The sequence below is a fragment of the Eublepharis macularius genome, chromosome 1 (genome assembly GCF_028583425.1).
Source record: "Eublepharis macularius isolate TG4126 chromosome 1, MPM_Emac_v1.0, whole genome shotgun sequence".
Classification (NCBI taxonomy): Eukaryota; Metazoa; Chordata; class Lepidosauria; order Squamata; family Eublepharidae; genus Eublepharis; species Eublepharis macularius.
In genome coordinates, this window is record NC_072790.1 from 147911468 (window position 1) to 147937008 (window position 25541).

Below are 25541 nucleotides of genomic sequence, written 5' to 3' on the forward strand. Positions count from 1 at the left end.
TTTGATCAACCCAGTGACAAGCTAAGGGAGAAAAAGCATTCATGTACAACCTTATCTGGATAACTTGCTAATCGGGTCAAGCTCTGAATGCCTACAAGCTTAAAGTTCCTGATCAACTTGCAGAGAAGTTCCTTATAATCCAAATACTGACTAGAACATCTGGGAGCTCTATTAGACACAGCACACAATTGTCTCTTCCTAACCGAAACAGTGGCAAAGAAGAGAAAGGAGATGTCACAAGCGATCATGATGAAGCCAAGTATTCATCGATGACATTTGCAAACTGATTCCAAGTATTGATGCCATTCAGTGGGGTTGACTACATACAAGACCCTTACAGACTTCTGAAACCATTCCAACTACAAATTATGAACAAGAAAAATCTTTCCATTCAAGTCCCCTTCACAGTATAAAAAAACCAGCCTCATATGGTGGACAAGGATGACCAACCTTCTACAAGGAAAGCAATACTGCATTCCAGTAATGGAACAGGTTTCCATGGACACCAGTCTGTCCAGATGTGGAGCAGCACTAGAAGATCCCCCAGTGCAAGGTCAATACTCCAGCAGCATTTATAGATGGTCAGTGCTTTGCATCCATTCAACAAATATCTGGTGAAGTATAAGTGTAAACTTAAGCACTCTCTATACTATACGCATTGCCCTGTATCTGTCTGGTTAATAATTCCATAACATTACTTAAAACCAAAGCCTGATAATATAAAAATAAATCACTAACACCCAATCCTCCTTTTGTTGCCAGTTAGCTCAGGACATGAGATTTTACTCTAATGGTCTTATTATTCCACAAAAAAAATTATTAAAAATCTTTTGCCATTTCTGAATAACCTTGCAAGGCAAAGCAACAGGAAGCATCCTGAACAGAAATACATACTTAGGTAATATAAAACTTTTCAGTATCATAGTTTTATCTGCCCAGGTAAAATGTAGCTTACTCCAACATTCTATCTGAACAAAGGTTGATTCCATAATAGCTGTAAAATTACATTTCATTAAATCTGCTAGATCAATTGGTATATTTATGCCTAAATGGCGCCAAAATTGCATAACCCATTTATATGGATACAAAGAACAGATTCTAGCAGCAGTATAATCTGTTAAGTAAGCAGGATACAATTCAAATTTATTCGAATTTACCCTTTAAAACCTGAAATAATCCCAAACGGGTGTAAAATAGATTGTAATTCAACTAATGACTGATCTGGGGATGATAGGTACAATACCATATCATCAGCATAGAGTGCCACCTTATGCTCTATCTGACCTACTTGAATTCCTCTAATTATTGGATTTTGTCAGATAGCCACAGCTAAGGTTCGATTGCCAAGGCAAACAAAAGAGGAGAAAAGGGGCAAAGTTCTCCTTTCTTCAATAGCTGTCAACACTTCTACCACTGACTCTTCCTACATTTCCCAATATGCTCCAGCAATGCCTAGTTCGGCATCCACACCCCGAATAGCTACATTTAACCGCATGGAGAGTGAGCAGGATTACCTCTCTCAGCTAGGCTATTCTCAGGAAGTAACCAATATGCTACTGGCCTCTAGCAGACAGTCCGCTAACAGGATATATAATGCATCATGGAAAACTTTCATTGGAGATGCAGAAGAAAAAGGGGTTAAGGTCATGATCCCAAACCAGATCCATTCTATCCTTCCTGCAAGTCAGTCATGCAAGCAGTCTCAGAGCCTCAACCTTAAGATGCCAGGTTACAGTCTTAACAACAGTGCTGCCATGCTACCAGGGTCTGATTCTGTCCAAACACCTCACATACATAGCTCCCTCTACTGTGATACTCTGAAGGAGCTGCCACAGGTTCACCAATTTCTGGTTTGGAAATTGCATACAGTTCTGTCTGCTCTCACCAGACACCCCTTCGAGCCTATCAAGGAAATTCCTCTTAAGTGGCTGAGGACTTTCTTCCTTACCACAGTTACATCTGCAAGAAGGGTATTAGAACTGGGTGCCCTGCTAATTAGCTAGAGCTATGTATCTTTGACAAGGATAAAGTGGTCCTGAGAACAGATCCTACCTTCATTTCAAAAGTGATCTCTCCCACAGATCATTGGAATTATGTCTACTATTAGTTGACTAAATACTTTTCATCCCAAAGAAGAAACGTGGCGTACTCTGGACGTAAGACTTACACTAAAAGCACTTATTTATAGAACAGAGCAAATCTGGAAAACTACTTCTTTATTTATCTCTGTACCTTCACCGAATAAACAAATGAGGATGTCTAAATTGGCCATTAGCAGTAACCTTCAAGGCATGCATCATTGAAGCACACAAAATTCAAAAACTAGACAACCAACATAGCATTTGCCAGAAATCTTACAGTTAAAAGATTTGCAATGGCAGCTACTTGGTCTTCTGTATTTAACTTTGTTAAACACTGTAAGTTGAACACTTGCAACTCAACTATGCAGCATTTGGTAGAAGAGTATTACAACATATCTTACGACCAGATGACAATGACCCACCCAGAAAATAAGGACACTACTATGGAATGTCCCATCAAGATATCCTCCGCCTCAGAGGGAGAATGGACCATTGGATACTCACCATGAGGAAAGGAGGATATCTTGTCCCTCCCGAACTCATTAACATTTCACTCTGACTGCCTGACAAATTCACTTCCTGTCCTGTTGTTTCCCCTTAACATGTTGTTACTCATCTTTCTCCTTGTTATTCAATTCTAGAGAGTCATATTCATAGTTAGGATGCTATAACTGCTCTCTGAGTTGCCGAAACTGAAAGAAAGGGTGACTCCCACTAGGAAGACAGGAAATAGAAAACTTGTTCCTGCCTCCCTGAATGGAGGTAGGAATCACCCATCAAGATGTCCTCCATTCCTCAGAGGAGAAGGACCCTTCACCATGAGTATCCAATGGTCCATTAACCCAGAATTACAATAGATCTCCAAACTACAGAGATCAGTTCTTTTGGAGAAAATGGCAGCTTCGAAGGGTGGACTCTATAGCATCAAATCCCTAAGCACCCTCCTCTTCCCTGAATTCCACCTTCCATAGCCTCTGTGACTGAATCCCAGGATTTTCACAGCTCAGAGTTGGCAACCATAGGCCAGAGTTATATGTTGTGTGCCCTATCATCTGAACTAGGACTGTCCTACCTAAGGATTAGGACTGCCATCTCCAGGTTGGGAAATTCCTGGAGATCTGAGGGTGGAGCCTGAGAAAAGTGGAGTTTGGGGAGGGGCCTCATCAGGATATTATGCCATAAATCCCACCTTCCAAAGCAGCCATTTTCTCCAGCGATCTCTATAGCCTGATCAGTTGTGATTCCAGCTCGCCAGCCCCCACCTGGAGGGTGGCAACCCTGAGAAAGAAGTCCGTGTAGTGTACTTTTGAGTGCTGTCACATGCTGTAAATTTAGTCACTATCCTAAACTGCAACAGTACTTGAGGTAAATTAAGAGGGGGCACCTTATTTTTTCATTGACATGAACCTTGAAGAGCATGCAGGTGCAGACTGGCTATTTAAGTTACAACAAAAATTCCAGACGGGCTGTTGCCATTGAAGGTTGTCTCGACCTGCCTGACCCAAACTTAAGGACTACACCAGATCATCCTCCCTTCTCATACATCGCTCCCTACCTCACTCAACCAGCCAGCCCACATTGCCAGTGCCATAGGTTGCTGTGCAGCCATGCCACCTGGGCTTCACTCTGCCCTTCCTACCAACTGCCAGGTTACAGCAGCCATCCACAGCCAAGTCCTAGAGGCTGAAACTGTAGGAATACAGCACTGTGATCTCATTTGAATGTGCAGGGTGCTTGCAGACTGAAGAGCTTGATACTTTGTATAGTTTCTTTATCTGTAGCTCCTGAAGTAGCCCCCGCTACTGTGAGTGAAGATTCTGTTCTGTCTGTGTCAGTTGTAACATGTCTGTTGGTGAAACTGTCTCTATCTCTCTCCTGTATAAGTGATGAATATGTGTCTCTCTCAGTTTGTTGTATATATTATTGTAAATAGTTCTTAAATGAAACTCTTCCTTAACTAAACAAACTTATCTTAAATTATATTTCTTCTCACTGGACTTCACTGTGTACTCTGCTACACACATTCACATGTGTGGAAAGGTGGTATATCCTTCACCAGGTGAGTGATGGGATATGCCCCATATTGAGGGTCACAGAGATATCTCTCCTCCCTCACAGAAACACACCAACTAGACCATTTCACGTGGACCTTAAGGTATCTGGTTGGGTGATGAAGCAAATCCAGGACCCACATTACCGTTATGTATCCAGAGGGGGCTAACATTCCACTGACCTGGTGCCAGCAGGGCTTGGAGACAGCATATCTCCAGAATATGCCAGCTCAGGGTTTAGTCACCATCCTAAACCCTTTGGATATAGGGCTTAGAATTGTTCTGTAATTTACATTATCACTTCAGAACAATGGTGTTCAAGTAAACAAGCTAAGGCCTTCTCAAGGAAATATTATTTGTGGATTGCCACATTAATTATCACCTTTTCTAACTAAGCAAGTCTGCTTACTTTATTTTAACAGGATCATTTTTGGCACCTTATTCTGTGTTCCTTTCTGTCATTTTACTTTTTCCCCTGTTTTTCCTATATATATATTCTCTCCCTCCCCAAGAAACATCTTCTTTTTGTAAAGACAGTGCTCATTGAACAGGTTTTGCTAAAGCCAACTATAAATGCTTTTCACACCACACTTCAGAAACACATCTTGATGAAATTTGCAATTCTCTCCTTAATTTCTTGGAATAATCCTTAATTACAAACATTTCACATAAGAGATATTTTTTTATGTGTGAAGTGCCCTTTATCTAGCACAAGTATTTGTTAAATTTATCCTGCAGCCTCAATCATACTATTTGTATGCATGAATTCAGTCCTGCATAATCCTGCACTATTGCGTTTAATTTATAGTTTTCCAAAAAGCAGCCCTTATAGAGAGTACCAAATCTAAGAATGGTGCTTAGCCTCAGAATCCAAATATACAGGGTGTCCACAGGAAACCTTTAAAATTTTAAAACACAGAAAATACTGAATGAAAACATGTATAGTAATGAACTGTGTGGGGTGGGGCAAGAAACTCCATAAGCACAGTCTCTTTAGTTAGGATCTACTCTGGTTCAGTGGGTGCCTGAATCCTTGTCCACTTCTTACTGCAGCTTGATGAAACCTACTTCATCCCTGGCAGTGTTCCCATCTCCTAAATTCAACTGTTCAAGTCTATAAGAAGTCTCTTCTGGCACCAGGGGGATATTGTTTTGACTTTCCTCCTATTGTGGCTCGTATCCCCCAAGGGTTGGATCCAACTATCAAGGGAGGGAACAGGTTCAAAGACTTCTCCCTGCCCTTGAAGACGTCTACACTCCCAAAACCACTCCTGAAGACTGAGGAACCTTCGGAACGCAGTGCTGAGCCTACAGTAAGGCTAGAACATGCCTTTTGTGGAACAGCTTGCATATATGGGGAAAAAAGACAATTTCTGTTGATTTCCCTTTAAACTTCAGTTCTCCAGTCTACATCCTACATTTTCCCCAAATCTCAGGAGCAGCTTTTCAGAGGCTTCAGGGGAAAGGAAGAAGAGCAAGAGATCCATTCCATAAAATCATTTCAGTTACAGTTCAATGCCAAATATGCATCCTCTTCACCTGTATTATATTTGGTGATATAATTTGAGTCTCCTATTTTGAGAGAGACATGTACAGATGTACTGGTTTCAATTTTTTTCCAAGTAATCAGGGTGTCTTGATTTCCAAAGCTCCAGCTCTTTAGGAAGTGCTCTAATAATTTCAGTATTTCCATCACTGAAAGAGTCAGTCAATCACTGATACCATATACTTATATATAATGTTCTAATCTCATTTACAGGCTATAAATAAAATTAAATCCATTTTAAACATAAACCACTCCATATTAACCTGTTATGCTACTGATTTGTATAGATTTTGTCAGAAATAAATCTCTACTTTTCATATAGACTACAGCATAGAAGTTCAGTTTTGAATAAAATGTCATTTGTTTTCTGTGCTGCAGGGAAAAATTTGATGACCAGATGGTGATAATCAGACGTTGTGTTCAGCCAGCATGAAATACTATTCTATTTGGTCAGTATATAAGAGTTACAAAAAAAAATGTTATGCTGAAATTGAAGTAGTTCAAGGTTACACAGTAAGTGGTCACAAAAAAAACCCCAAATTGATTATTGCTTTCACAGCAATAATCAACTTTGCCAAAAAAATGACCATCCACAGTTTCACAAGCATCAGTTAGTTCTTTAAATGAGCCTCATTTTCTAATCAATAGTGTTATTTTTAGACTTGCCATTCCCCCTCCCCTACTTGCTGGCTCCTGGCCCTGTTCACCTTGTTGGTGGGGGTGGGGAGGCAGGGAGGAAAGAAGCGTGTGCATGAACTCCTGTGCTCCCCTGATGTGCTAGTGACAGAGGAGCTGTTGGTGTCTGCTGGAGCTCAATTCAGTAAAAATCGCCTCCAAAACAGGCAATTTACTGAACTGGGCTTCAGCACACCCTACAGCTCCTCTGTCATACTGGAAAATGATTTTTTTGGCACAATGGAGGAGCGCAGAAGGTAAGTACCTCACTGCCCGCCCCCAAATTCCCACTTTGGCTCCTGGCAACCCTATTTTTTTTAATGCACCACATCATTTTACTTACAACAGCAGTCTTAAAGATCTTCAAATATGCCTTTTACATCCCCTGAACCATCATGCCAGAAATATTATAATTCTTTTGCATGATGAAATTTGGCAATCACACCTCATAAAGCTACAACTTTTACAAAAGGAGAAGGTGCCAAACTACAGGTTTTAACAAGCATTAAGTTTTACCTTGCCCTCTGGTTATAAATTGTTATGACCACATTTAAAGGCCTTTATTATTTATTTTAATGAACTTTATAAAAGGGGAAGAAAACTTAAAGAAAAAAATCTAAGAAAATTTAGTAATTGTGAGGTAAGTGTCTCATAGACTAGAAGGTGGTTAAAAACCAGGAAGCCAAAGGAAGAAACAAATATGTGGTTTTCACAGTAGCAGGAAATAGGTAGGAGATAGGGTTGCCAGGTCCCTCTATCCTCTCAGCAGGAGGACAGGGGCCTGGAACTTACCCACACGCGCACTCCAAATTGGAGAACAGGGATGCTCCCAGCGGCCAGCATGAGGGGTGGGAGCACGCACATGGTGGGCACTCCTGAGGTGCATAGCAGTGGCAGGCACGCTCCAGGAGTTTGCCCCCTCCCACCAATCGCTCAGCAATCGCCGGATAAGGGGGCAAATCCCCGGGAGCTTGCCCGCCACTGGCGGGCACCTGGTAACCCTAGTAGGAGATGCCACAAGTATTTGTACTAGAAGCAGAACTAGTTCATTTTTCATAAATGGTGTAGAATCAAATAAAAGATCAAGGCAGCAAAGTGTGCAGATGATAAATTAAAGTGTGGAAGATTCTTAAAAGAGTGGAAAACCCTAAGATCACTACAAAGTGTTTTTTTAAAACTGAACATTTCAAAACTTTTCAGCCCCTTCCCTCCTGTAGCCTTGGCTAATTAATCTTATCTCCTAATTTATAGCTACTGAGATATCACCTAAACAGGGGCACATTTTCAGGCTTTGTTTTGCCTTATATTTAAAACTGCCATGCCTCTTTATTTTAAATTCTTAATTTAGTCCATTTTGAAGTTAGTCTAAGTTTAATTAGTTGTTTAACTTCCCTGATAAATTAAAACAGGAAAAATTAAGAGCTATACTAGCTCTGACATCTTCCAATAGTGCAAATAGTTAAGGACTTCCTCAGATCATACTCAAAATAGATGCACCTGCCTGCAGCTAATTTCCGCAAAGTATTCTAAAGTCAATTTAGTCATCAATAGCCTGAACACAATGAACTGATCTCTGTAAAAGAACCTTTCCTTCCTTTCATACAGCAAGCATCCTGTAAATAAAAAAATCCCATTATGCTAACAGATTACTTTTGTTTACAGACAGGAAACTCAACAGCAAACTCTCCATGTGGCAACAAAAGTAGAAAATTTGTTTCATCTACATCACCAGCATGATAAGAAATGGAACAGATATTGCAATATGATATCTTGTTTCAGAAAAAGCATATATGAAGAAGAAGAATCAGGGCTGGCGCTACCGTTGAGGCGGTGAGGCGGGGGCTGCGGGCACCGCAGGGCCGGAAGGGGTGCTGGAGGGGGTGCCGGGGGTGGGTGCAGCAGCCTCAGGCCAGGGACGGCAGGCGGCCAGGGCAGCCTCCTCGAGCCGCCCCAGCCACCCGCTGGCCAATGGCCCTGACATCACTGTGTGATGACACCATCATGTGATGTCATCACATAGTCCTGAGGCGCGTGCGCGAAGATGGTCTCAGGTGCCAGTAACCCTGGCACCAGGGCTGAGAAGAATGATGCAGTACAAGCAAAACCCTGAGACTTCCTGTGTACAGGACAAGAGTCTTGGTCCCATTCATCGGCACCAGTCATGTCCTTACTGCAGCTAGAAGACAGTGAAAACAACAGTCAATAGCTGTCTAATTTTCTTAGGACTGTTCTTGATTATTGTTTAGAGGCCTCTGGTGTAAAATGTTCTTGATGGGCTGTTGGGGGTGGAGATGAGAACATAGTCCATCTAATTTGTGCCAATGCTTCTGGTTAGTTTATGATCTTAGCACTTTGGCATCATCTAGTACCTGAATATTTCAGGGAGCACCTGAAGGCTGAAAATTCATAACCATTGTAGGATTGTGTAGGGCCCTCTAACTCTAGAATGTACTTGCTAGTAAAGTATTCAAGCATACTTCTTTGACAGGTTCCAAAAACAACCATTAAGCTTTTTCATTGTGGCTAGCTTTCTAGGACATTTTAAGGCTGTCTGCTGTTTCATTGCACTGGGTTATAGCAAAATCTGCAAAACCATTTCGCCAATTGTTTGGGCTGTAAGAATCAGACATTGGTGTGGGGGTAGTGAAATAAGTTTGGGGGGGTGCTAAAATTAACGTGTTTTTGCAGCTCCAGCTCTAAAAACACTTTCCTGGAAGTAAACCCAATGAATAAACTGGGACTTATCTCTAAGTAGACATGTTTAGGATTATTCTATAACCCCTTATCAAATTCAAAGCCAACTTTATTTACAAAGTCAAATTCATGCCAAACCTGAAACGTGTTTAAAATAATCAGTTTCATTTACGAAGCATTTCAAAGAGGTCTGCAGTGCTGGGATGGAAAAATATTTCCTTTGCTGTTTTCCCAAAGCAATGCCATACTAGAGGTATACCAGTACCTCTATGCATTCCCCAAAAGAAACAGATAGCAGCTTTAATGTAACACACACACACACACACACACACACGGCACTGATCAAAGTATCTCTCACTCTGCATAGCTACTTCTGCCAATTCAGCTACTTTGGCTGTGACTTTCCAAAGGCTCACGGGATCAAGTTTCAGTGGGACTAATTACCCCAGGCAAAACAAAAGGTAGGGGGTGCGAAGAAACAGGCCTGCTCTGGCCTACATATTGAAAGTTCAGTCCTGCTTGACATGAGTCAATATATCATGAGTATGCTTGTTAATTCTAAATGAGCTCATTTCCAGGGTTATGTCCAGCCTTGTTATCTACCCAGGTCCAAGTCTGAAATTGTTATGGTGGGAGGACAGACGATCCAAATATTCCATCCAATTAAGCTTATTTGAACTCAGTTTTGGTTCTCAAGAGGGAGCTGGTACAATGGTCTTTGGGTATGGTACAGCTGCAGAGCATCATCTTCTTATGTCATTACTAAGCTCTGACTGGAACTGGTGGAAACTACCAAATTTTGGAGTATGTGGTCCTTTGCAAAAGCCCCCCTGACTGTGTGAACCATTTGAGTTTTTGACAGGAGGAAACCAGTCAATTGACTTGCCAAAGGGCAGAATATATGGTGCATGCCACAGAAGAAAGTGATCACTGTGGTATATGGATACTCTTGCTTTAAGGATAACTTCCAGAAGCCCTCCAGAAAGGAGAGGCCCAAGTCTTGTAACCATAGCTGGAGTAGAGGTTAGAGTTGTAGGGGCCTGGTTCTGCCCTGTTCAGTTAGTTGTCTATGTGTTGCAGTAAATATAGTTCTTGCAACCATTGCTGCCTCCACTACTGATCCTTCTCCTCCTCACAGACACGACAATCACAGCCGGATATTCTTTTCCTGTCCAGAGTAAGGTTGTGTTTTCAATCTTTCTTCCCCTTTGAGGCAAAGAAGATGCCTGCACATGAAGTATGAGAAAATGACAGCAGCAGTTTTGGAAGAGGCAGGCAGAAGATTGCTGGAAAACTGCAATTGCCCAGCAAGCAACTATTCACTCATTCACAATGTTCTGTCTGCGCCATTTTATAGTGAGATTATAACACACAGAGCCACTTCAGACAATACACGTCCTAAGAATGCTGGGGAACATGCCATATCTTGACATCCACCCAAGGTTCCGGTCCAGTCTCTAGCATTGGCTGGTTTCCATGTGCCTGACATATTATTATTATTCATATGCCAAGTTAGATAATATGGCAACATATTGACACCCCTTGCCAGGTATCAGGGGAGCCAAGGTATGCTACTCCCTGCCCCCCGTTCTTGTTCTTCATCACACATAAGGTGCGAAAGTCACTCACATTGGCCCAATGTATCTCAGTGTTACACAAAGATGCTTTTCCAGTGGGCTGCAACGTATGAGTATTTATAAAGGTAATAGATTATTACTACATTAAGCACAAACAAAAAGTAGTATTGCCAAAAAAAATCAAACTGAACATTTATGAAAATATAGTTAAGAATGCACAAAAACAATCCTGTAGATGCCCTTTCTTTCAGCAAACTCTTACTTTATTATGCAGGGCAGAATAAAAATCTGTAGTGTGCACAGTTGGAACTGTAAATGACCTTGATCTGGCTGTTCAAGCATTACACTGCTTTTGTTGGATACAAAGGAGACAGAATAACTCTCCAACTGCTACAACTTGTGATAAAAATACACAATCAACAGCTGATCAGCTATCCCCAACTTTCTCAAATCAAATGAATGCTAAAAACACTCCCCCCATCAATTTGTGATGTTATTTTTAAAAACATCTGTTATTAGAGAGGTTCCATTAATCCCTGTAATATTTAGGCTGGTAATAAACATTTTGCATCAGCAGCAAATATTCAAGGGTCTTACATAAAACATGCATATTAATGGAAGTAAATGATAACAGCACCACACATTAGCATCCCTATATCAAATAACCAAGGGCTGCACCTCCGCCTCATAACAGAGCCAGCCTTAAAGGGACCTGCAATGCCAGAGAAATCCCCAGGTTTGCAGGAAAATACTAGTTCCTTTACAGAAAAAAAACACAGCCACCAGCACCAGACAGGGAGGGACACAAACTTCCTGCTCCCTTGCCACAGTGGAGGAAAGGCCTCTGGCCCCCATTCCCCCACCATTGTTCACTTGGCTGGTGGAAGGGGGAGGCATGGGAAACCAGCTGACAGCATGAACTTCAGCCAGGAGGCACGTAGCTGAAATGGGCACACTTGTTCTCACATCACTAGAAAATGGCATCATTTTGAGCATGAAGCCAAAGTGAAGGGTGATGCTGGGGGCCAATTCTCTAAAAATCAGGAGGTGTGGGGTAAGTGCCTGTCCCCTCCGCTACCCCCTGTCCCTCATTCAGCCCCCATGGGACCTGGCAACCCTGGAGGTAAGAGAGTAGGCAAGAAATGGAGGGTAAGCTAAAGGTGGTGGTAAGGAGTGGAGAAATGGGATTTCCCCTCCCCTGAGTCCTTATATCTCTCCTTATATATCTCCTATTTTTAAAAAATGTTTAAGAGAAATATCATAAACAACAAGAACTGAGGAAGACAACAACCCATCCAAAAGTCTGCTTTGCAAACAAATTACAGAGACACCAACACTCCAAAGATCCAAAACAATTTTTCAGAAACAAAAAGGAAAAACCATCTTTAAAAGACATAAAAATTCAAATTGTAATAAGAACTTTCCATTTTACATTTTCTGGAACCACTGTGGTGTTCCAGTATACCAAAAAGTGGAACCAACTTTTTACAAAAACCTTTTTCTATATAAACTCTTCCTTCTTAAGATGGGTCCCCTCTTGTAATATCCCTAATGTCCATACTAAAAAAAACTCTCTTAAAAACTAGTGTCTGGAATATCTGTAAAACCAACTGTCATTAGCTGTTGGTATATTAATGGTATAATTCAAAAGCTCATCAATAAAAGCTGTAATCTTGCATGTAACACATATTGAAATTGCAACTGTCTTGCATGCAACTCACACTGAAATTGCACGTGTGGCAAGCAATACACAGGAGACTTCAGGTAAGTCATATTGAATACATTATTTAAAATATTTTTATCCCACCTTTCCACCCATTTAGGGCCCTCAAGGAAGCAGTTAAAAACATTTAAAAACAACTTTTAAAACAGTACACATGCAAACACAGAGAACAATAATTATAAACAAATAGTAAGGAGGGTCAATAAGGAACCTTCAAACAAACAAAAAAAGGTCTTCACCCACTAGCAGAAGACATTGATAAAGGGATCAGACTACGGTTCCCAGGTCCCTAAAACCTCCCTGCAGGATAGTGCGGGGGAACAGAAATTTACAGGGAATCATCTTTCTGTGCATGTGCAAAGTGTGTGCCGCACTCCTGACAAGGCATGATGACGTCACTTCCGGAAAGTGCTCATGCCAGCCACAGGCGTGCTCCCACACTTCACACAGAGCCAATTCAGCCCAGCAAGGAGCGGGAACATGCTTGCGGCCAGAGCAATGACATGGCTTTAGGAAGTGATGTTATTGTGCCCCGCTGGGAGTGCTCCTGGTGCACACTTTCCCAGGTTGCCTGCCAATGACAGGTGATCACCAGTGGGTTTGCCCTCCCACTGATCACCAGCAATTGGCAAGCAATGGGGCAAACCTGTTAAGCCTAGGTCAAACTAATCTCCTTCGTAAGGGAATTCCACTAAACCGAGTAATGGACAGTGCAATTCTAAACAGAATCAACAATCTTCTAAGTGCATTGAAGTCAGTGTCCTTGATTCAATTTTGATATCACTTCTAAAGTAGATACTCATTTCTTCTAAAGTGTCAACAACAAAATCTTGCCATGGGTCTCATTTAAGAATCAAATGTTCTCCAATTAAATTTCAAAATTATTTCAGTGGATATGTTATATGTTCAGACACATGCTAAACATTTATGCAGTCAGATCTTGCTTCATAAATAATGCTGTTCTCTTCAGTCACTGGAACAATTTTACAACATTTTTATTTTACTGCAGAAAATCTAAGCTCATCACCAGTGTCTTAAACATAAATGAAAGCAATTGGACAAGTTAATTGTTATATATTGGTTGAGCTTCTATCACAAACAAAGCTCCTGAAGTCTGCATTGTCATTGGTTGTTAGTGCTGGCAGCAGCCAATCATAACAGCACAATAAAGACCAATTGCTATGCTGTAAATAAGATACAATGCATATAGCTGATGCAAACAAGGGCTTCTAGTTAGGTGATTCTTATAGGGTGTTAACAAAGCTGGGCCGTGGTTTGGGGGTTGAAGTTGTGTATAAATACCTGCAGCTTGCTGCCTGTGTTTCAGAGATGTTCCTGCTGAATAAAGAGCTTGTTGAAATCACTTCAGAGTCTGAACCCACTACTTAACACTGGCGTCAAGGATGGGATTTTGGAATGGGTATGCAGCCCCACAATCAGAGCAAAATCACTAACAGGTGCTTGGGTACACAGCCCCAAGACCGGAACTAAACTACTAAGTTTGGGTAGGCAGTGCCAAGAAGCAGAGCAGAATCACTTGCTGGGGAGGAATTGTTGCCTCAACCACCTGGCACCCATTCACTCCGTACCCAGTGGGTAGACATGGCTACCAAGGGCCAATTGAAGTCATTCCGACTCCAATGCTGAGGACTGGGAGTCCTACATCACACGGTTTGAGTTCTACCCTGAAGTGAACAAAGTAAAAGACACAGATCTCGCGAGAGCGATGTTCTTCAGCATCTGTGGGCGGTCCACATTTGACATTGCCCGGGCTCTAGTGGTGCCCGCCCTGTTGCAAAGTACAGCATTCGACACAATCAAAAACAAGCTCAGAGAACACTTCTAACCACAGCCTTCAGAGATAGCAAGCAGGCATATGTTCTATAAGAGAGACCAAGCAGAAGGCGAGTCCATAGCGGCATTCATCACAGCACTCTGAGAAGCAGCCAGACTATGCAATTTCCCCAACCTTGAGATGGCACTTCGAGACAGACTGGTATGAGGTCTCTGGGATGAAAAGCTCCAGAGGCATCTGTCTGCCAAGAAATATCTGATCTTCAAGACTGCATACGACGAGGTCATCGCCACTAAAGCTGCAGAACAGTTTGCAAAAGAGGTCCGGCAGTCACACACTCCACCGCAGTCCCACAAGTCCAAGCTCGTCCACCAGGGGCGCACTGGGGATGTCTTCTCATCTGAAGATGAAGAGGTGCTGCAGACCAAGGTTGCCAGTAAGAAACGAGAAGAGCCACAAGCATTTCAGGGGACCCCTTGTGCACACAGCTGCAAGAATGATTGCCACATGCTTGAGCTACGTGGCGCCAAGGTAGTACAAACCCGTGACTCATCTGTCCTTGCATTACAGCCACCAACGTGCGAAAAAATAAGTGTGATGGTGAGAATCCAAGATGTGCCCTGTGAGATGGAGGTCGACTCCGGATCTGCGCTGTTCATCATCTCCTCTCACACACTCCGGAGGGTCTACCCCAAGGCATCCCACTGTCGCCTCGAACCAGTAGACCTACTGCTTAAAGACTTTCAGGGTTGCTGAGTGCATGTAGTGGGCATCAGCACATTCCAAATTAAGTACAGAGACTGCTGGCCCGCTGCAGCAGGTGGTGGTTCAGGGCCGCCAGCCAAGTTTACTTGGCCTAGACTGGTTCCAACCCCTCGGCATCCTGGTCTCTGGTGTACAACAGATCCATCACAACAACGTTGTATCCATGTGCAGTGAGTTTCCAGAGGTCTTTGATGGCTCCCTAGGAACATACACTGGTCCTCCAATATCTTTTGACCTCAACCCAGCCATGGCGCCCATCCGCCTTAAGCCTCACCAGGTCCCGTTCAAACTCAAGCCTAAAATAGATGAGGAACTGGACCATCTGATCAAGCAAGGAGTCCTGGAGCCGGTTTCCCACGCAAAATGAGGAACTCCTATAGTAACGCCGCTCAAGCCAAATGGAGTAGTCAGAATTTGTGCGGACTATAAATGCACAGTGAACAAAGCCCTGCAGCGACATGACTACCCAGTGCCTGTCGTGAGCCATCTCCTGGTGTTTCTCCAGGGGGGTAAGGTCTTAGAAAAACTTGAACTTGCCCAAGCTTACCAGCAGCTACTTGTGGACGATGCCACAGCAGAAGCCCAAACAATTATGACGCATAGGGGTGCGTTCAAAGGCTGCAGTTCGGGGTCAACGTGGCACCAGGGATCTTCCAGAGCATCATGGAAGGTCTTCTCCAGGGAATCCCAGGCATCATCCCATATTTTGATCATGTCTTGATTGCATGAGGCTCCGGCAGCGAACTTACTGAGCGCCTCCGAACTGTCCTCAGCAAACTACAAAGCGAGAAAAATGCCAGTTTGGGGTTCCACAAGTGGAGTTCCTGGGGTTCCTCATCGACGCAGCCGGCATCCGTCCCACACCAGCTGAGGTCCAGGCTATCCGCAGCATACCACCTCCTGGATCAAAGAAGGAACTGCAATCATTCCTGGGTCTTCTCAACTTCTACTACACCTTCTTACCGCACAAAGCATCAGTCGCAGAACCGCTGCACCAACTCCTCGATTCCTCTGCCCCCCGGGTCTGGGGCCGAAAAGAACCCACAGCATTAGAAGCAGTAAAAGACCTGCTGTCATCTGGGAGTGTCCTAACACACTATGATGAAAGGAAGCCGCTTGTTCTTGCCTGCAATGCCTCACCATATGGCACTGGGGCTGTCCTCAGCCACAGGATGACCAACGGGCGAGAAGTGCCTATCACCTACTTCTCTAGGACACTGTCAGCTGCGGAGCGCAGCTATGCCCAGATAGACAAGGAAGCCCTGGCCATCATATCAGGCATAAAGAAGTTCCACGATCACCTCTACGGCCGGACCTTCCTCATCACTACAGACCGCAAGCAGCTGCTATGTCTGTTCGCTCCTGACAAACAAATACCCCAAATCCTTTCGCCCCGGATGCTGCACTGAACTGTGTTCATGTCATCCTACTTGTACGAATTACAGCATCGGTGCTCTTGATCGGGACTCCCACTTAAGAGATTTACAACAAGCATTTTTGGGACTACAGTACCCACCAAATGAAGTGAGGAAACGAATCAACAGGGCCAGACTAGTACCCAGAAACAGTCTGCTCCAGGACAAACCTAAAGGAACTAACAACAGAACACCACTGGTTGTCACCTATAGCTCCCAGCTCAAACCCATCCAATGTATCATCAGTGATCTACAACCCATCTTGGAAAATGATGCCTCTCTCTCAGAAGCCCTGGGTGGAAGACCTCTCCTTGCCTACAGACAGCCCCCCAACCTGAAACGACTTCTCACTTACAATCATGAATCGGCTAGCAGAGTCACCAGCACAGGTACCAGGCCCTGCAACAGACCCAGATGCCAGCTCTGCCCTTATATCTACCCAGGAAATACAATTACAGGACCCAATGGCGTCAACTACACTGTCTCCGGCTCTTACAACTGCTCATCCTCCAATGTGATATATGCCCTCATGTGCCAACAATGTCCATCTGCTCTGTACATTGGACAAAACCAGCCAATCTCTGCGCAAAAGAATAAATGGACACAAATCTGACATTAAAAATGGCAACATCCAGAAACCAGTGGGAGAACACTTCAATCTACCAGGACATTCCATCAAGGACTTAAAGGTCACTGTAGTTCAACAGAAACCTTTCAAAAACAAAATCCAACGGGAAGCTGCTGAGTATGTAAATTTGACTCAGTCAGGCTGGGATTGAATAGAGACTATGAATGGATATCTCAGTATCAGAGGTAACTGACTTCCTTAACAGAAGCAAACTGATCTCCATATCAGAAGCTACTGTTTGCATCTACTCCTCCCTCCCCTCTCCACCTATATATCTGACCAGTTTCTTCTTGCCCTCCATGCATCTGACAAAGAGAACTGTGATTCTCGAAAGCTTATGTTACAATAAAGTTGGTTAGTCTTAAAGGTGCTACTGGGCTCTTTTTGATTTAGTATTTCATTACTCTCTTTGAGTTCAAAGTACCTGTTAATATAAAACAGTTACACTTCATCATTCCCTTTAACAAAATATAGGAACTATGTTGCAGTTGGAGTGATTTGGTTATGTTTCCAGGAAGTATTTAATCTCTCTTCGAAATCCAGGTATTTCTATGCTCTTGCCACATGGGGAAAAGCAGGAAGCCCACACTTCAAAGGGGAACATCCACATGGCATCATGCTCATTCTGAACACAATTCATCTCATTCCTTGTGCTTTCCCCCCAAGATGGAAAAAAAGTGATTTAAAATCATTTCACAGGGGCAATCTGCAGAGTGGCTGGGGAAAGACATGTCCATGTAGACAATCCTTGATTGTTTGGGGGAGGGGGGGTGTTGAAGCTAAGTTCTGCTTTGAAAAAAAGCACATTCCCCCCACCCCCTTAAAGGGCCTTTTCTCTTGTCTTTCAAGAGTTGCATTGTAGTATTACAACTCTCAGGAAGGGAAGGGAAACTGAAGGAACAGGAGTGTTTCAGGGCCACAAGGAGATGGTTTTTAGCACAATCACTATTGGGCTGGTGCAATCCCAGCATCATCACTATCATTCACAACACAGAAAATGGAGTTGGAGTTGGGCTAGCGTGCAGCAGGCACACGCCTGCCAGGTACAAGAACATCACTTACTTAAGTAAAATCATTGCACCCAGCAGGAGCATGTGCATGAGAGAAAAGTTCACCTGCCAGGAAGGTAAGACCAAGGCTACGACAAATACATTCAAAATAAATATTTATTATGTGGTGTACACAAGTTAAGCTTTCTAGCTTCTCATATTCTCACTTTGCCCTTGCCCTTTGCAACAAAAATGAAGTGGGGGGAGCCGTCTAGCAACTAATAATATGATAGTATATGAAAGAAGGGGGGAGAGGCTGCAGAATAAGTAGTATCTGTTCAGTGCATGGAAAACCAAAAAGTAGCTTTAAACTGCCTCCTTTAATATTTAAGAGCAAATGCATGTGTGTTCTTATTACATTCGCTGGGAACTAACTCTAATTTCTAAGTCATCAGTTTTCTTTTCAACTTCTACTTGGATTTTGATTTTATCAGCAGCTTGTTGGCCCTGGAATTGATTTTGTATCTTGGTTTGTTATGTTTGTTACATCAACAGAGGAGCCATTTAAAGGAAGAGTCCCTTTTCTACACATGGATGCAACGTTGTTGTGATGGATCTGTTGTACACCAAAGACCACTGGTCCTCCAATATCTTTCGATATACCTGTTTTGAAGGCTAATTGAAGTTTAAATACCAGGATGCCGAGGGGTTGGAACCAGTCTAGGCCAAGTAAACTTGGCTGGCGGACCTGAACCACCAGTCTAAATCCATTGAAATTAATGGGCTTAGACTGGAGTAACTTGGATTTCACTGTTAAGAGATCGTTGTCTCTTTAGAATCTACAACCCTGAATGCAAAAAGAATTTTCCCTAAAACTGGTAGGATTAATAATATACAACAGTCCACTGGTCAAGATTCCAAAATACTTATTCGACAGAGACAAGGTGAAGCAATGCACTTCCACTGCAATCACAGTTGCTTGAAGCAATACCTAAATCCATGTTCTAGAAATTTTCTTTTACTATTTTAAAGAAAAACCATTAGCTTTGGGCATAATTTCTGCATTTCTTTAATTACAGTCCCAATGTAAAAATGTTATAGTTTTCACTCTAAAGTGGAAAGAGGCTAGCAACAGCATTACTAGACAATTAATGCATGTATTACAGGAGTGTGCATATGCAAGTCTCCTGTTTTCAAGTTTAAGATCAATGCAAGTTCTTCTCTATTGGTTACATATTCTACATCCTACCTAGCCAACCAGCTTTCACACACTTCTTTGCTCCTTTCCCCTGTAGCAGTGTTTGCCAACCTGTGGATCAGAACCCAAAAGTGGGTCACAAAGTCTCTGAAACTGGGTTGTAGGCCAGCCATCTCTACTGGTGGCTTCTGCCCTTTATGATCTTTCTCTCCTCTTCTTCCTTTCTAGCTTCTCAGAAATAGCTCTGCCATCCTTTCCCTTATGCTACCATATTCACTCCTGGGCCTGTTGCTTGCAACTGATAGTAGCCTCTGCCACTTCGTCTATTCAACTCACATACTTTGGGTATTCAGCTGCAATCAGTACACTCCTATCATCTACTTTAAATCATACCAGAACTGTATCATCCAACTGTTTGTTTGGGGAGCACTTCTCTTTACTGATGTTTAAAGAACAAAGAGAGTTTTCATAGAAGTATGATGGAATATTGCTTTACTGTCACTGGGTGGCAGTGGCCCAGTCACTTACTTTCTCCTAGTCTAATCTACAGCACAGGGTTGTTATTCTGAGGGGAAAATGGAGGAGAGTTAACATGGTGTTGTAAGGTGCTTTGCGTCCCCATTTATTTTTATTTTACTTATTTTATTTCATTTATACCCCACCTTTCCCCCCAACTGGGACCCCAAACAGCTTACACCATTTTCTCCTCCATTTCCCCCCCACAACTAACCCCGTGAGGTGGATTAGGCTGAGAGTCTGTCACTGACCCAAGGTCACCCAGTGAGTTTCCATGGCAGAGCAGGGAATTGAATCTGGGTCACCCAGATCCTAGTCTGCCACTCTAGCCACGCCAAAGAAAAAGAGGGATATAAACAAACAAACAGGAAGAGTTTACTGAATCTTTCTCTCACATCCATATTAACCTTCCCCAAACTACCATCCCCTGACACTGGACAATAGCCTCATGGGAGAGAAACAACTGAGGACAGGGAGATGCTTTTGTGGGTTTCAGCAGTCCTGTCCCCATACTGTGCTTTAAATTACTCCATTACAGAAATTCAGAATAGCCAGTTAAATTTTTCCTCTGAAGCCCTGCTCTCTGTACCACTGCTATCAGAGGTGAGGGATCAACAAGAGAAATAGTTTTTTTTTTTCAGTAATGGCACCTTATCTATATAATGTCCTTACCCTTGAGTTTCACCTGGCACCTACACTGCTCTATTTTAGGCACCAAGCCAAAACACTTCTGCTTACCCAGGCTTTTAATTAAGGAGTTGATCTTTTAACACCATTTTTATAGTGTAGCTTAAGCCTGAAAACAGTTATTCATTTTAAGCAGCTACGTTCTATATTACGTTCTATGCTGTTGCTAGGTTTTTTATGCTAGTTTCAATTAATACTTTTAATTTTGTAAGCTGCCTTGGGCAGGTTCCCCTGGAAATACAGAAAAAAATCTAAATAAATACCCCACTTCCTACCTTAAGAGCCTTATCACTATAATGGTAATTAATCCATGAAAAGAGCAGGTGTACATATCTGCCCAGTATTATGGAGTAAGAGCATTTGGTTTAAAAAACAGCAACTGATAGCAGCTCTTCAGCTCTGAGACAATCGCCTGGATGCATCTGCAGCATGCTTTGAAATGCCTGTCTTGGAATGCCTGTGTCCCATATGTCTTGTTATTGAGTGGTTTGGAATAACAATAACAGCAGAGTTTTATTTATACAACTGTTCCTGCAATTATCCCATCACTGGGATGCTGTTGTTGCGTCAGTGTCACAGGAAAGCAAAAAGTGGGCCATAAATAATTTAAAATAAATTAGTAACATACAAATGTAATCCACCATTCTGAATCTCTTCTACAGTAGTCGAACAAAGTATTCATATAAAGTCCTTGCCTACCACTGGTCAAAATTCAGGTAAATTTAATGAACAAGTATAACTAAATTTTATGCATAAAAATGTACTAAAATACTTTTGCAATGTACAGCAAAAAAAGTAGCATTTACACACAGAATGTAATCACTTAGACTTAATGTAATGATGTCTACTGAATAGCCAGGTTGCACAGTAAATTCTGGTTAGGTCTAAGGAGATACATAAGTACATTTTAAACGGAAACTGAATCAAACAGAGAAAGTACCATCTATCATGACAATTTCATTTTAAGTTGTCAACATTTATTTCATTCAAGGGCATAATTGACTAATGTGGGAAATAGCAAGCAACAGCAGCAGTGACAATCTACATCTCTTATTTGTACACGCATTTCAAGACAAATACAATTGTTGTCAAACTCTCCTCTCATGTGTGAGAAATAAGAAACTACAAGGCCATTCCCTAATATTACTGGGAAAGAAACAACTTGAATAGTCTGAATAAACAAGCCAAAAACAAATATTTACTCAGATCAGGGTATAGCTCTGCACTTGAAAGTAATTAAGGTCAATAATGACACTTCCTAGTAAATATGTCATTAAAATCAACAAAACTTTCTTCCAGTGAAATACTTTTTGGGCTCAGGGCATTAGAAGCAATGGAAGATGGAAGTGTCTCACATCAAGATAATTATGGCTTAGACCACCTGTAAAATGTGACCAAAACAGCATCAATCCATTATCTCATTCCTCCTCTTCTTTCATATCAGCCTCAAAACAATAAAAGACAGCTACCAAGAGAACTTCCATCAGTTCATGAATATAGAGACTTTGCCAGGATTATGTTTAATTTAAATGAGCATTACATGAATTATAAGCCAACTGTTTTGAAGGCTAATTGAAGTTTAAATATCCATAATGCTGCACAATGATTTATCAGTCTTAATAGGTAATGTTAGACATTTGCTTTAATTTATCACACATCTCATGTTTTCTTCCACCAGCTACAGTTCAGAAAACAGGGTGGGAAAAGCCTCCACATTCTACAGAATCCTGCACTGCTGCTGAGATGAGTTGAGTCCACAATCCCTTCCAAATCCAAATGCAGCATCCTTACATGTTAATCCTATTATTGCAGCTGCAGTCTTGGGGGAAATGTGTCTTTGGAAGCAAATATTTTTATCCTCCAAAACATAAATTAAGCAGAAATAAAGGAACCAAACACAACTAAACAGGTTAAGCCATTACTCATACTCTGCTCATATAAAAATTGAGATAACTGGGTGCCAACACCATTTGCACCGGTCACTTAGTACAAGGCACATCTCCCCCACCATCTTTGCCTTCAGCAGACATGCATACACTGGCCAAACTGATGCTCTTCGCTCATTTTTATACTATTTACTTTTTATTTATGTCATTTATAGTCCACCTTTCTCACTGAGACTCAAGGCAGATTACACAGTATGAGATTAGTGCAATCCGTATCAAGTACATTTCCATACAGTATCAAGGACATTTCCATAAACAATATGCAAAATACAACTTTATTAACTTTGTAAGCAAATGAAGCATGAATTAAATGGTATTTTGGCCAGCACAATTTATGACAACAAGCAAAAGAGAATGTTATTACAGTAAAAGTTATACCAGACCAATCCAAAAACAGAATATATGAAACAATCTCAATATGTATTTGGACTACTTGATACATATATCCAATTATTACATGGCCCTCAATTGATACAATCCAGTCCTCTTTGTTTAAAAAAAAGGCTAAAGTTTTTTCTGATCATCTGATTAACATAGAATTATAGGAATACCAAGCATACATGAAAACAAAGATAGTATTTTGGTAAACAGAATATCAAAACAGACAGGCAGGAAGGGAAGGTCTTAAATTTTGTTTGATCAATTGACTTTGTAACAAATAAAACAGAAGTAACAGATAAAATGGTAAAATTTTATAATAAAAATGCACATGCTAATCTAATAAAGTCAGAAGACAGTTTAGAAATGCTGTGTTTTCTAAATGATACAAGAAAGCCATCTAGTGTTAACATTTAGAAATGAGAATTGCTTGCAAGAATTGGGTAAAGGACAATTTACATGAGTCTTTACAATGAATACAAATAAATGTTTTACTCTACAAACACCCTGCAGTGATACAGTCAAAGACTCCCAGAATTCCAAATGATCCTCCATCAAATATTAATAATGCAGCTTTCAAACTCACTTTATATGTAAATAGATGCATCTGATAATTATCAACTTCAGAGTGGTCTTTTGTCAAAGCTAGGCTGGAGCTAGCTACGTAACAAGAGTAGAAATTCTTTCTAATGAAAGTTGTGCAAAAATGTATTAAGGAACATAAAATCATTCCATCAAACCAATGACACCACCCTGTGCATTTTATCTTAACACAGCACACCAAGGTTCCAACAAAGAAAAAGTTTTTAAATGAACTGGTGGCTATTCTTTACATTAAAAAGGTGGTGGGTGCAGAAGCAGGGAGCCACCTATACACTTCTAACAAAACAAAATCATTTCCCTTTCTTTCTGAAAAATTGTTTATTTAGGCCAGACAATAAATGCATCCACTTGTTCCCAAATGATGCACTTCAGTCTGTTCTCAGATGCAAGAAAGGTGAGGGATTCTCTCCTTTTCTTCCTTCCTGAATGAGACTTACTTCTCTCTCTCTCTCTCTCTCACACACACACACACACACAGAAATTCCAGAAATTAATACACACGCCAAGAGTTCATCATTCTTTTTAAAGTTACAAAGAAAACTTGATAAGCCAGTTTAAGACACATGTGCAATCCAACTGTATCAGCCGTCGAGCTTAAATTCCTCCCCTACAGGGTGAAAAAACCCTAACGAAATAATTTAACCCGCAGGTTTTTAAAAGTGATGCCTCGCGTCAGTAAATCAAGCATAAAGCTATGCAAGTCTAAGTCGGAGGGACGCGAATTCCTACCTCCCCCTCCCCCCCCCGGCCATTTCCACCCACTGAGGGAGCCCATTCAGACATTCCCGAGGCAGGCGAGGCAGGCAAGGCGGCAACCCCCCCCGACTCCCCTCGCCGGCCCCTGTTCGCCCCCCAAAAGAATCACCTCCAACTTTCCACCTTGACCCTCGCTGGCAAACTGACGCTCAGCCACAGACACAGCCTGTCAAGCGGGGCTCCGTCTGCTCCCAGCAACCCCGCCCGGAGACTCCCCTCCTGCTCGCCCCCCTCTCCGAATAAAGACAAAAGCGCCCCCTTCCTCCCCCTCAGGAGGGCGCCCCCACCCCACGAAGAGTTGCCGAGGGCTCTGAAGCCTTCCCGGCTGCCTCCAAGTCTCAGTCTGGGCGCCCGGCGAGGCTCGCTCCCTCTCCCCCTCGCTGAGGGGAGCGGAGTACAGCGCAGCAGAGCCCCCTCCCCTCCTCCCGAGCGCGCCCCGTCCACCCTCCAAACCCCACGCCACACACGCCCCGGGGGCAGCCACCCCAGCGCGGGGGCCACCCGCTCTTCCGCTCCCACCTTCTTCACACGCCCCATCCGCGGAGTCGGGCTGCCTCCCGCGAAAGGTCCCCTGCATTGGCCCCGTCCGAGACCTCCGCTCTCAAACGCCTCTCCAAACTGGCTGGCCGGTCAGGGCGCACTCCCGGCCCTCTTTCCTCAGCGCAGGCGAGAGCTGGCTCAGTCCGTCTCAGCCGCCGGCTAAGCAGAGAGGGAGGGGGAGAGAAAACACCAGATTCGCCGCCCGCCTCCCTCAGCCCAGAAACTCCTCTCTAGCTCCTCATTGGTTTCGGCCTCCCCCCTTGGGGGCATCCCAGTGCCCCATTGGACTCAGGGAGTGCCTTTCAGAAAGCAGCGCCCCGCCTACCAGCGGCAGTTCCACCTTCTGCTGTTCCTTGTAATTGTCTCGGTTGCCTTATACAGGCCGAAGGGAGCCGCCGCTGCCGCTCTTTCTCTTTCCTGGGCAGCGCGAGCGGCTTGCCAAAGTTTCGTCTGGAGGCATCTACACTGGAGACAGGGGCCTAGCGGGAATCCTGGACTAAGCAGCGGGTTCTAGATGGCAATGGCCAATTTACGAGCCATCTCTGGTGACTCTTACTTATTTATTTATATCATTTATAGTCTGTCTTTCTTTCTGAGACTCAAGGCGGATTACATAGCATGAGATTAGTACAATCAGTATAGAGGATATTGCCATAAAGTGTCAAGGACACTTCTATACAGTGTCAAGGACATTTCCACAACGTCATACGATTTTATAAAGACGCAACATTAGAAAGGATCCAGTACAGAGTTGAATAATTGCTGAAACAGAACATAATCAATTCTAGGACTGACATTAGATAACAGAAGCACAGGTAGTATAGGAGTACATATATGAGCAGCAGATAATATGTAAGGCAACATAGTGGTGAATTCTATGGTCCATAATTCATTGGTGAAGCATTTGTGAGCCCCTCCCTACAATATTCCTATCTGAGTAAAAAGCCTTTTTGAATAGTTCGGTTTTGCATCAGTTGC

General features: G+C 42.6%; 1 protein-coding gene across 3 annotated transcripts in view; it reads right to left on the reverse strand.

Moving 5' to 3' along the window:
• SIPA1L2 (signal induced proliferation associated 1 like 2) overlaps positions 1 to 24702 on the reverse strand; it is a 137622-nt gene extending 112920 nt beyond the window's left edge. For all 3 annotated transcript variants that reach the window (XM_054988074.1, XM_054988065.1, XM_054988055.1), the window contains exon 1: positions 24543 to 24702. The gene's annotated coding sequence lies outside the window, so the exon portion shown is untranslated. The remainder of the gene's footprint in view (positions 1 to 24542) is intronic.
• Between the last annotated feature and the right edge of the window lie 839 nt (positions 24703 to 25541).